General features: G+C 47.3%; 1 pseudogene; it reads left to right on the forward strand.

Annotated features, from left to right (window-relative positions):
* Positions 1 to 10,927: 10,927 nt before the first annotated feature.
* On the forward strand, positions 10,928 to 11,714 carry LOC142425418 (NEDD8-conjugating enzyme UBE2F pseudogene; annotated as a pseudogene).
* Positions 11,715 to 12,075: the final 361 nt, after the last annotated feature.

Raw genomic sequence — 12,075 nt, forward strand, 5'->3', positions numbered from 1 at the left:
AGGGGCGTAAAGGCGCCATGATGGGGCCCTGAGCTGGGCCCCAGTGGTTGCAAGTGGGTGGGAATGAGGTGCAGGATGGCAGGGGGTGCTGCTGGCTGACAGGCTCCCAGGGCTTAGGCAGCTTGCCAGGCCATATCGACTCATCAGCACCAAGTGCAGTGGGGCAAGGGGCTTGGTTCAGGCTTCTTTGTATTGCACATTTGAAAAAGGAACCAGGTTCACTACCTTCCAGTAGATTCCACCTCACGGTGCCCCTGGAGGACAGAGCACAACTGGGCCTGGGCTATCTGAGCCTGCCTCGCTATGGCAACAACGTCTCATCTTCTCCCATGAGGGACCCACCATGCCATTGACCCATCGATCTCCTATTTTTTTTTTTTTTTGCTTTGAAAGAAATATTTATGACGGTGGTTCGGGTGTAAAACAAAAACAATGGAATTACCGTGATGAAGAACTCAGCCGTTCATGGAGAGAGCCGTTGTTCTGACCTGTCCTGGGTCCAAACGGGACGTGCTCTGGAGCAGGGACTGGTGCTGGGGGGCCCTGGGGGCCGCCTTCCTCCGGCCTACAGCCTTGCTGACAATTTGCATTGTTTGAATGCAGGCTCAGACCCTGGCCAGGGGACACCTTGTGCAGGACAGACTGTGTCCAAGGTCAGAAGCTCTGTGGGGGGCAGTTGGTGACTAACTGATGGAGAGGATTGTAAGGAAGAAGGAAGAAACAGGGGCCTAATGTTGGCTCTGATGAATCTCCTGTTCTGCAGCTGCCCTGGGGACTCTGAAGGCTCCCGCTCTGTGTTTGGGGTCTCTTTGCACTGGCCTGTCCCTATTGGATCAGTTCATGCTGTGAGTTGGATGGTACTCAGAGGGGAAAGAGACAAAGTTCCAAGTTTGGGGTAACTTTTTTTCTGAATTTAAGGGAAGCCATATTATTACAACATCACTTTCTTTCATCTCTCTACTATAAAATCCTTTTACCCAGGTGGTGTACCCTGATGGTGTCGTGGGTTACTCATTGGGCTGCAAACTGCAAAGTAAGCAGTTCGAATCTACCAGGTGCCCCATAAGAGAAGTATGAGACTTTCTGTTCCTGTTAAGAGTTACAGTCTCAGAAAACCACAGGGTAACTATAGGTTATAATCAATTCCATGGAAGGGAGTGAAAGGACACTGAGGATCTGTGTGAAAGTGAGTGTGTGTGTGTGTGTGTGTGTGTGGGTGTGTGAGTGTGTAACTCTTGAATAATTACATTCTTTTTCCTCTGTGTTCTTTTCACCCAGAATATTGGCATCTGTGATCCTGATCTAAGGGAGGGATCCCTCTGATGCTGAATGAGCCTCACCCTGTGACAATCTTCTTTATTTCTCTAGGGTCAGGTGAATTATCTTAATTTTTAAAGACGTGTCTGTTTGGTGTTTGCTAGAAAATCTGGCTCCCAACCAGCCTTAGAATTTCATAAAAGGGGCTGTGTCCCCTGCAGGGTCAACTGGCGCATCAAGGTACAGCAGGCCTTCACACTTGTCAATACCATCTCCCACAATTCCTACTTCTCCCCCCAAAGGAAAGAAAGCATGTCTTCGAAAGATCCATCCACTGAACCCAAACCCAGGCTGCATGTGTGGCCGTGGCCCGTGCTGTCCAGGTGGTGATGGCTCACAGTGACCCTCTCGACAACAGTGCTCAGTCCGGCCCCATCCTCGCCTTGCGTGAGTCTTTTGTCGCTACTGCAATGGCACACCAGCTCACGGAGGGTCTTCCTCCTCTACACTGACATGCTGCCCCCTGAAAACTGGCCCAAAGCACGAGCGCGAGTCCCACCATCACACTTCTCAGGAGCATTCTGGCAGCGCTTATTGCAAGACAGATTTGTTTCTGCTTCGGATTGTCTGTGGCAGATGTAATATTCTTCACCGGCTTCGTAATTCAAAGGCATCCATTCTTCTTTGGTCTTGCTTCATCGCGGGGGGGGGGGGGGGTGGCTTTTGTATGCAGATGAGGCACAGAAATTGGACCTGAGCAGAAGGAGCTGTCGCCTCCTCTCACCTTCTGCCTCATAGAGAAGTGGCGTCTTCGTGTTGAAAGTGGTTGATTTCCTGGATCACTCTCCTGCTCCCTTGACTTCCTGTTATTATTGCAATTACATTGCCATGCGCTGTGTGGAATGAGAGTCGTTTCTATGGCAACTAAGAGAGATTGACAAAATCAAGAGAAAAAGCAAAGATGGGTTCAAACTCTCTGCCATCTAGTCAATTCTGACTCACAGTGACCCAAGAGGACAGGGCAGACCTGCCCCTGTGGGTGTCCCAGACTCTGATTGTTATGGGAGCAGAGTCTCAGCTGCTGTGGTGCATTCAACTGCTGATCTTGTGGTTAACAGCTCAACTTGAAACCACGGGTCACCAGTGGGCCAAGTGCTCTTGTAAGGCCAGGAAAATTTCATAAAGGAATATTCAACTGTTCAACAGCAACTACCTAATGATATTTTTCATTCGAAACACAGGTTCACGAAAGTTAAGCATCTTGTATGAAGTCAACAGTTGGTGGAATAAGCTCTAATAAACACCAGTGTCTTGTTCATTCTGCTGACTCCTCTGTACTGGATTTTACTGTCGCCGTTGGAATCATGCCTGTCTCGACAGCAATGTGCCCTGATGCCTCAAAGCTAACCACACAGGAGTTTCTCCAACTGGCATACGAAGCTGGGACGCGTGCAATGATGGGGGAAAGACAAGCATCCTTTCACAACAGGTTTAGGTTTCATGCAGATTATTTTTATGTATTATCATTTTTAATCTAAATATTTACCTTTAGGATAATCCCCATTATGAAGAGTACATTTGCATAAATTTCAAAAATGAAATTTGAATACAGCAGTCTTTCCTTGGTGTGTTAGTCCAGGTGGACTAGAGAACCAGATCCAGAGACGCTCCTATGTGTATAAGAAAGAACTTTGTATCAAAGAGGAATTGTACTTTAAAAAAACACCCCATCCCAGTCCAGATCAAGTCCATAAGTCTGACACTAGTCCATATATTCCTCTTCAGACTCACACAGCACATGCAATGATACAAAATGCAGAAGATCCCAGGCCAGTGGGTGGAAAGTCTTGTGGACCCAGTGGCAGTGGAAGCACCTCCAGGCTTCTCCCAGGTCTTGGTGTGGCTCCGGCAGCTCTCTGAGTGACTCAACAGCAGGAAGGTGACGCAGAGAAAGGGAAGTTCTCCTGGAGCTCAGCAAGTCTCCACATGGCTTGTCAACAGGAAGACCAAGGCAGAAAGAGAGAGGAAGTTCCCAGAATCCTCAATGAGAAGGGCCCACCACCAAGGAGGCATCATCAGGCTGTGACCCGATTGACAGGCTAGGCTCCTCCCCTACAGGTATTTATCAAGTCGACATGAAATTATGTAACTGCCACACTTGGTAGAGGAAGAATGTATCGCCCATACTCTGACTCTGGAGAGTCTAACTTCGCTACATCTTCCCACTTGTATAAATATACCTTACTATGAATGCTGTAACTGGTTCTATTAATGTTGGAAACTAACTCAGAGGTGTTTAAGGAGTTGTGGGATACAGACAAAGCACGTCCCTGCACCTGAGCACCTGGTAAAGCGCTGAGATGAATGAGTTCACTGCACAGGACCAGAGTGGCGCTGAGGGCCAAGGTGACTATCATTCTGCCCCTGGTTGCTTTTCAGGTTCAAGCTGATAGATCTCAGAAGTAAAAGGGTGAAGACAGGCTACTAGAGTCTAGACAGGTTAGTAAAAATTCTCTCCACCTCTTAGCTTCCTCTGTGGACAGCTTCTAAATGGGAGTCATGTATTTAGAGACAAGAAAAATCGTAGTCTTGTCACAGAGAGACAGGGGCCAAGGGGACAGAAGAACATTTCAAATGAAATTTTCTGTATAAGGAGTTATTGGTATGGTTATGGGAATACATCTAAATTGAATGACGTATTTTAATTCATTGAGTAATGATGCTATTTTTTAGAAAAATCAATGCCAGGAAATTCTATAGCACAGATTGCCTAAAATACACTGCAAGGTGATGAGGGCATAAATGAATGAATGATACTGAAAGCTTAACAATGCATCAGGGGACCACTCACCTGCTTGGAAGACAATTTAACCATTTCCCACCTCAAGAAAGCCAGCACATGTTTAATATATTTTGGTTTTCTTGTTCTGTTTTGGTTTTTTTTCCCCATGCACTCCATATTTTATCTCAGACTATTCTAACAAGTGAAAGGTGCTTTCAGTGAGCGATATGTCTAGATGGTCTGTACTGATTGAGCTGAGGTTCTCCCACCTGTGCTGGCCCAGCCCCTGCATCTTCCTGTCTGTGAAAGTCTCTCCCCAGGGGCCTTGTCTCAGCCTGAGGTTTCTGTAGGGCTCCTACAGGTGCCCATCTCACTGTGGTCTCTCAGAGCACAGAAATACACTGCGGAGTCCTCCAGCTGGGAGGCCAGGATGGTGAGATTGATGTATCCGTTTGCTTTCTGGAAGTTCAGAGAATATCGATGTTGTTGTACCGTCTTCTCATTATAAGACTCCTGACGAATAAGGAAAATCATTTCCCCACTCGGTGGTTGTTTATACCAGAATAAAGCATAATTAGTGTCTTTGGTTTTATACACACAATTCAAGGTCACCGCCTCCATCTCCACTACAGAGATTGCTGCCTGGTCTTGAGTTACCTCCTGGGTCAAGCTGGATCCTGTGGGAAACAGAAACCAAGGAGAGTGATCCTTTATTTATAACCTGGAGGCTGTAAGGGATGGACTGGATTAGAACTCAGAGCTCTAGCCCATTGCCCCACTCCTTAAACCCCATTAGGCATCAATGACCTGCCTCTCTGCACACGTGGGAGCCAAGAAGGACCCGAGTTTGGTGGCTGTGGCATCTTACCAAGGCAGATGGAGGCTAGGACCACTCTCAGCAGGCTGGGATGCAGCATGATGGTGGCTCTCCCTCCGGCTGGAATGGCCTCTACTCTGGCTCCAATCCAGACCTCGTGCTGCGCCCGGGACTTGCAAGAGGACAGACAGCAACCGGGCTGTGTGATGCTTCTGCCACCAAGCAGGAAATGCAGTTTCGAGATATGACAAGTGTTTCTGTGTCTTGTCACATGCTTCCTGCATAAGGAGGAGATTTTCAACTGTCCTGAGCTTCCACATTGTCTCATTATGATCTATGGGACCATGATTTTGCCTGAAAAGAAACATAAGTAAAACGGAATGGCATCTGGGGAATTACTTGTTGTTGGAAAGGCAGGAATGCTGTGGAACAGAGTGTCTGATGGACTGGGTGAGCATGAGGATCCCATCTGTTGGTCTTCCATGCATCTTCTTTCCCCAGTAGGAACCGGGGTGAAAATGGTCACAGAGTTCTTACTCTAACAGAAAGCAAAACTTTATCACAATAATTCCACCTTTTGTCCCTGTGTTACGAGTCATGGAATGCAGTGAAAAGCACCTGAGCAATTTCGTTGTCTATGAATGGGATGACGTCACACTTCCTGGATCAAAAAATCTGTCATTGATCCATGTGGAGTCGTCACAGGTGGGGGAAAGGAATATAGAAAACATGTGTGTGTACCTCCACATACTTAGGTGAACAAATTTAATTAAAATGTAACTCAATTATCAAGTTACAGACATTTCGATTATCACTCAATACATGTTTTATTTTGTTTTCCCCTGAAATTCCTCTTTCTCTGCCAAACCATGCACCTAAATGTGTTGTAAACTGGAATGTGGGGGAAACAAAGAAATCACAGTAAATACAACTTTGTAACCAGAGTCCTATGAAAAACAATAGAAATTGTATTAAAACTGCTAGTCTAGTGCAATCTCTGTTGGCACGTATCCCTGTCATTCCCGTCAGCTTTAAGCACCGGGACAGTGTGTCACCCCTCTAGACATCAAGGTCCATGAGGTCTATCATTTCCAATAAGATTGGAATCACCAAAACATAAAGGCTAGCATTCTACAAAAATCAATATGTTAACACTAGAGAGGAGCTAGTGTCGGGGTCTCTTTATCTGCATTTTCAATGTTATCAGGTAGCTCAACCTTGAAAAGCTTAGAAGTCCTTGAAGCCACTGAAGACAACACTATTTACACTAAAGCCAGCCTGTGCCCTTTTCTTAATCGTTAGAAGCACGCCTGTTGAAGTTAGATTTTATGGTAACTTGTACCTGTGTGTAGTGTATAGTGCAGGTGTGGAGTCCAATCTGCCAATCAGATCAGAGGATGCCTCCTTGGAAGTGTGGCCTTTTCTGTAAGAAAGACAGTGAGAATTTCTTGCTCTCCTGCTCTTTGCTTTCCTCCTCTATGTCTGCCTCCAGGGTCACCCCCATGGGGCCTTGCCAACCTGGGGAGCTCTGCTGTGTTTCCGCCATTCTTGGATCCACAGGACTCTACACCAACCAGCCTGTGACATCCTTGCTTCCTGCTTCACCGTTTTGCCTCATTGACCTACAGCCACGTGAATCTGCAGTGGGCCTTGGCTAGCGTGTCCGTCTGGGTGGACTAGGAAATAAGTCCAAAGACACTCATATGTGGATAGGAAAGAGCTTTATATAAAAAAGTAATTGTACATTAAGAAAACATCCCAGCTCAGTCCAGATCAAGTCCTTAAGTCCAACATTAGCCCATACCAGTCTGTACATTCCTCTTCAGACTTATACAACACATGCAATGACTCTGAGCATAGGAAGATCACAGGCCAGTGGATGGAAAGCCTTGTGGATCGAGTGGTGGTGGGAGGATCTTAGCACTAGCGTGGGTCTCCACGTGGCTCCAACTTCAAGGCTCTGACTGCCATCAACATAGCTCCATGTGACTTGTCGCCAGGTATGTCTCCCAGGGAATGACTGTGTGTCTGACCTACAGTGAACTATTTATCTCCTTAGACCCTCCAAATGAGGTCATCAAGCTGTGACCTGATTGACAGATTAAACTCCACCCCTTTGCTCTTAATCATCTCAAGTTGACAAGAGATCACGTAACTAATACAGCTAGCATCAGAACCATGGACTTGAATAGGACTGGGCTGCGATGCCTTTATGATATACAATTACTTCTTGATATAACGTTCTTTCTAGACATGTATGAGTCTCACTGGTTTTCTTTCTCTAGACAACCCAGCTGTATCCCTTATAGTTCCTTTATTTGTTTCAAATTACTAATGAGTTTGGGGGTGGTGGGAAGAATCACAGAAAATCAATGGAATTTCTGTAGTGTATTGTCCTGATGCCTGTGTTTACTAAACATGTGGAAATGGATTTGAGTTAGAGAGACCCACATGGTAACAGAACAGGTGGTTCTGGAATCTGTCTGCTCAATGAGTTCACATAGGTGCCGTTACAAGTATTCCAGTTCAATTGGGAAAGTATAGTCTCCCTTTGATATCAAATACCCTTCTGCCTCCTACTTTTCAGCAGTGGGTCCCAGGATAGCCAATCAACTCAAAGAGCATCTGACCAACTTTAAAAAAATCTAACTCAAAGTATAATAGTTAAAAATAGCAGGGCTTTGTACAGGAAAATCTCACAGGAGCGTTACTCATAATTTTAAAAATTTAAAAAGTCAGAATAACCCAATGTCTGTAACTGGTAAATGAATTATTTTTAATGTTGCACAAAGGATTGTAAGTAGTAAGATACACACCTGGAGAAGGGAGCAGTATCTGTACCTGCTGCGATAGATCACAGTGGAAGCTTCCAATCCATGGGAAAAGTTCCTACCTGCATTGAGTCCAGGTGAAGCCCCACTGCCCGTAGACTCGGACCCTAAGCAGCCCCCGCACCAGACAAAGAGAACTGCACAGTAGGTTTAGCAGTGGTGCTTAGGCTGGGACCTCACGCTTTGTCATGAACCCCTTTGATTTTTTCCTAAATTTTAATATTCTCTGCTTTCTCTTGGATTGAGGTCGTTCTCTGTTTTGTAGGTCGTTGTTGCTGGGTCTGGTTTGGTGTCCTTGTTGTGTGTGTTTTCGGTGTAGGGATGCCTGGGTGGCAGAATTTATGAAGACAGTGGGTATAGAAAGGAAGAGTGGGGGGATGGGGCATTCACATCAATTGGTATAAGAAAGAAGAAAAGGTCCCAGAGTTGATTGTGGTGATGTTTGCACAGTGGTATTAGTCAGGGTGGACTGGAGAAACAAGTCCATGGACACACATATGTTTTTTTATACAAGAGGAATTGAGCATTGAGGAAACATCCCAACCCAGTCCAGTCCAAGGCCATAAGTCTGACATTAGCCCATATTTCCGATACCAATGTACTAAGTCCTCTTCAGACTCATGAAACATATGCAATGAAGCCAAATGCAGGACGATCACAAGCCAGTGGGTAGAAAGTCTTTGGTGGTAGAAGCATCTCAGTGCTGGCAGGGGTTTCCACATGGCCATTCCAGTTCCTAAGGCTGGATCAGGGTAGGTCCATGTGGTATCTCCTCAGGGATGCCTTGCAGGAAGTCAGCCTTGTCAGTAGAGAGTCTCTAAGGGAATGAACTGAGATAGTATCTCCTGCCTCCAAAGAGGAAGTACCAGATTTCCCAGAATTCTCAGGAGAAGGATATGCCCACACAAAGATTTCATTGGCTATCTCCAGATTGACAGTCTAGACTCTCCCCACTACACTCAATTCATAAATTGACACCAGATTAGATGACTACCACAACAACCCTTCCTGATATGATTGAACTATTGAATTGCATAATACATCAATTTTAGCTCACAAAACTTAAAAAAAAATAAAATTAACCGGGAACATTTACAAAGCATAGATATCTAGATTTTGAGCTCACACTTTAATTGAAGCCCCAAATTAAAACCAGTTCTTATGGCATGACCCTAGTAGACAGTGCCCTCATGAACAGATCACTGAAGATACAGATGCTAACGCAAAGGGTGGGAAGGGATGCAGATAGTGCCTAGCTTGTCTTAAAACAAACAGCCATCTAAATGAAGTGTCAGCGAAGTCCACACGGAAGAAGCACACCAGCCCGTGTGATCCAAGGACTGTAAATAATAAGATCCAAATCCAGAGGAGGGAATGGAATCAAAACTTGTCTTGTCCATTTTTTTTTAAAGAAAGGACTAGCTGTCAAGTCACGCATTAGTCTATGAACTATTGCCGCTGGAACGTTTGGTTGGCACAGTAGGAAATATTGCGGCAAGTACTCGCTGAATTGCTGCGCAGTAATGTCACCTCCCAGGAATATACGCCATCTGGGTGAAAGAGGAGCCAGGCAGACTGAGCATAGGGGCATATCTGGGAAGCAGCTTGAGTGCCTCTCCACGTTGTCCCTCTCTCAATTACTCTCTAATAGTAATCTCCAAGCCCCAAGGCCCCTTGCCCTGAGCATCAGAGCTGACAAGACTGCAGGACTCCCCACAGCCTGGAGCACTGTCTGGAGAGACCCCCTCCCCAGCTCCCCAGGGGCTGCCCACTCAGGCCCTGCTGCTCAGGTTTGTGCTCAGCTCCACCTGCACGCCCTCTCACTGTGCCACTCAGAGCACAGAAGTACACCGCCGAGTCTGACATCTGAACGGAGCGCTTCTTCAGGGAGAAGGAGCTGTCACTCTTCACGAGATTGGCCTGGAAGCCCCTGCTGTCCTTCTGGGTTGCTGAAGAGCTTTTCAGGAGGAGCGTGGGTGCTTTGTTTTCATACTGGACATACCAGAAAAGGAAATCCGAGTAGCTGGTCTGGTAAGTGCAGTTCAAGGTCAGAGGGGCTCCCTCAGGAAGGACAACGGGCCCCTTGGTCTGGTTCACTGAGTCTCCTCTGGTCCTGCCTTAGAGAGGAAACAGTTTGTTATATTGACGATTTGAAAAGCTAGTGTCGAGCTTGGAAGGGGTAAAGATCATCTGAAAACCAAGAGACGCAACATCTTCGCTTTTGAATAAATGCTACTTACTGAGCATCAGCAAGATCCCCAGGGCTGAGCAGCGAGCAGCGAGCATGGCTGGGTTATGCTGAGATACACCCGAACAGAGAGCGCGTCTTCTCGCCTCTTGATCCTGTCGTGGAATCCTCTAGAAACTCTTTGTTGGTGTGTTAGCCTAGCCTTAGGAGTAACTGCCCTCACAAAACCACAGCACAGACTGTAGCAAAGAGAGATGTGCTCAGAAAGGGAAGGTTACATTGTGTCAAACCACCGCCTGCGGACAGCAGCGCCCTCTGGTGGTTTCACTTCCAGGTCTGCAGCTGTTGCGTCTGAATGTGATTGAGTGTATTTAGGCTGGAAGGTAGAAGCCCTGCTAACCCAAGGGTCAGTCCTAGGCACCCACCAATTACCAACGCTGCTGGAAAGGCAATCGCTTCATACGCCCCACGGGGCAGTTCTACTCTGTCCTGCAGGCTGGCTATGATTTAGAATCAACTTCACAGCAGTGTGTAATTTTTAAAATGCTGGAATAGAGTTCACTGTGGATATAGGACAACGGGGGTCGTGGTCCAGGAAGGAAACTCCAAGCCACCTGTTTGCAGATTCCCAGCAGGCCCTGGGGCCACTCTCTCAGGCACTGGGCAACATGACCACCCCCATCCCTCTTAAATCTGTTAAGCCAGTAATAGGCATTTCCGGGTTGCATTAAGCGTATGAGTATACTCTGATGATTGACTTATCTCCCCTCCCACCCCACCCCAAAGGGAGAACAGCAGAAATGTGGGTGAAGGAGAGAGGGGACAGTTGTAAGATATGAAAATAATAATTTATCATTTATCAAGGGTTAACAAGGGTGGGTGGGGAGGGGGGTAAAAAGAGGAGCTAATACCAAAGGCTAGGTAGAAAATAATGTTTTGAAAATGATAATGGCTAGAGCCGGCGCCGCCCTGAGGGCCGCGTCTCGCCGTCGACGCACGGGCCGGGCATGGTGTTGGCTCCCGGGCCGCCTCGCCGCTCTCGGGGAGGGAGCCCAGGGGGAAGAACAGTGATGCTCACTCTGGCGAGCAAACTGAAGCGGGATGACGGTCTCAAAGGGTCCCGCTCCGCAGCCACCGCCTCCGATTCCACGCGGAGGGGGTCTGTGAGAGACAAGCTGCTCGTCAAAGAGGTTGCAGAGCATGAAGCAAACTTACCTTGTACCTGTAAGGTGCGCTTTCCTGATCCCAACAAGCTCCACTGCTTCCAGCTAACCGTGAGCCCAGATGAGGGTTACTACCAGGGTGGAAAATTTCAGTTTGAAACTGAAGTTCCTGATGCCTACAACATGGTGCCCCCCAAGGTGAAGTGCTTGACCAGAATCTGGCACCCCAACATCACAGAGACGGGGGACATCTGTCTGAGTTTACTGCGAGAACATTCGATTGACGGCACTGGCTGGGCTCCCACGAGGACGCTGAAGGATGTTGTTTGGGGATTAAACTCCTTATTTACTGATCTTTTGAATTTTGATGATCCACTGAATATTGAAGCTGCAGAACATCATCTGCGGGACAAGGAGGACTTCCGGAATAAAGTGGAAGACTACATGAAGCGGTACGCCAGATGATACAGGAGGCCTGCAGGGCCGGGATTGTGCGCTGCCCTCCGTCCCCATCACGGTCCCTCTGTCCCACCGAGCTGGACCAGCCCGTGACACACTGGTCTGAAGAACAGCTTCCACCTGCCCAAGTTAGCTGGAGAACGCAATGTAAAATCAGCAAGGAATGCGTCTTGGGTTCTGAAGAATTGTCTGCTTTCCTCCTTAACGTGGGTTTGGTTTGAACCTGCCCCGCACAGACTGCTGGTGGAATTCCTGCCGAGTTTCACTGAACTCACAGTGGCTAGAGCTTGCTGACCCATCCCCAGCAAACCGCCCTGCGCCAGTGATGCTAATGATGTGGACCATGTGACCCGCAGAGTGTCAGCAGGAACCTGCTGCCCCGACTCTACTTGGATGCGAAGCCTCCTAGCCCTCCCTCTCATGTGCTGGGACCCTGCCCAGGGGTTGCCAGGCTCCCCAGAAATGCAGAGTCATTTATTGTCTACCTTCCTGAGATGCATTGGTTTGTTTTTTATTTAATGTAAGTATATTTGGGGGGGGAAATGATAATGGCAACATATGTACAAATGTGCTTGATA

The sequence above is a fragment of the Tenrec ecaudatus genome, chromosome 14 (assembly GCF_050624435.1).
Source record: "Tenrec ecaudatus isolate mTenEca1 chromosome 14, mTenEca1.hap1, whole genome shotgun sequence".
NCBI lineage: Eukaryota > Metazoa > Chordata > Mammalia > Afrosoricida > Tenrecidae > Tenrec > Tenrec ecaudatus.